Consider the following 1,178-nt stretch of genomic DNA (forward strand, 5'->3'; position numbering starts at 1 on the left):
CTGTCTGCCAGTGTCTCTACAAAAGAACTATACATAGCATGGAATCCATACAGCTACATAACATCATCCACAAAAACACGTTAAAACGGAAAATGAAGGAAAAAGAAGAAGAGGAGAAAACAAACTTTTGATGAGAATGTAAATGCATCCGCTTTTAACAAAATAGTTTTGACTCTCTTTATGAAACGCAAATAAAAAATTAAGTAATTGCAAGTGAAGGAGGGTTGGGAAAGCGATCGAACGGATAAAAAGTATTTTTTTTCAAATAACAGACGCTTTACGGAGGTCGGATAATGATATCCTAACCCCGATTATACACACTACATATTATTAACAACGTTAACTTTTAGCGTAATAAAGAAGATTAAGCTTGCTAATACCGCATGAATTGTTTCTAATACGAAAAGACTAGAGGAAAAAGTTGTTTACACTTGACTCTCATTATCTCTGCCATCATCACCATTGTTATTTTGCTCCAATTCTCCGCATCAGTGTTTTACAAAGAGTGTTAAGAAAAGGAGGGAAAATTTGTGAGAGACCTTAGAGACACTCTGACGTCATCTGTGAAGTTGCCGAGGGTCTCCAGTGGCTAAAACTCTCCCCGCTCCGATGTTTGACTTCGTAGCACCCAAGATGAAGGATTTTTTCCTACCGGCTTCCTACAGGTCCCGTCTTATCCTCCCTATGTGGTAAGTGGCTCTGAAGCCGAGTTGATCTTAAACTGTTCAAGCGGTAAAAGTCCTTTGTTTTGTTTAAGTATAAGTGGTAAGTATTTTTTTTCGAGTCCTTTCTTAATCTTGTTGAAGTGGTTGGACCCTATCGTTTATCTTGTTTCAGTTATAAGAGTCTTTTTTACATTGTTTAAGTAGCATGAGCCCTTCATTTATCCTTTTTTATGTGCTAAGATTCCTATCTTAAGCTGGTCTAATTAGTGAACGTCTTCAGTTCACCTCTCTGATATTGCGTACAGAGTCGTATAACATTCATTCCTTTCGCTTTAATACTTTGCAGATAAATGATGTTGGTAAATTATCTTTAATGTGTTCTGTTTAATATTTGCAATATAATTTCAATACCAGTAATCATAAAGATCGTGAAAAAAAATCTGAACAAAAATAAATGAAAGTACAGTAAAATGTGTAGTCTTTTGTTTGAGTCAATCACTAGGCATCTTTGCC

General features: G+C 35.7%; 1 protein-coding gene across 1 annotated transcript in view; it reads left to right on the forward strand.

Moving 5' to 3' along the window:
- The window catches only part of LOC119592942, a 24,392-nt gene that overhangs the window by 16,508 nt on the left and 6,706 nt on the right, over nucleotides 1–1,178 (forward strand). The gene's annotated exons all lie outside the window — the stretch shown is intronic.

The sequence above is a fragment of the Penaeus monodon genome, chromosome 31, assembly GCF_015228065.2.
Source record: "Penaeus monodon isolate SGIC_2016 chromosome 31, NSTDA_Pmon_1, whole genome shotgun sequence".
Classification (NCBI taxonomy): Eukaryota; Metazoa; Arthropoda; class Malacostraca; order Decapoda; family Penaeidae; genus Penaeus; species Penaeus monodon.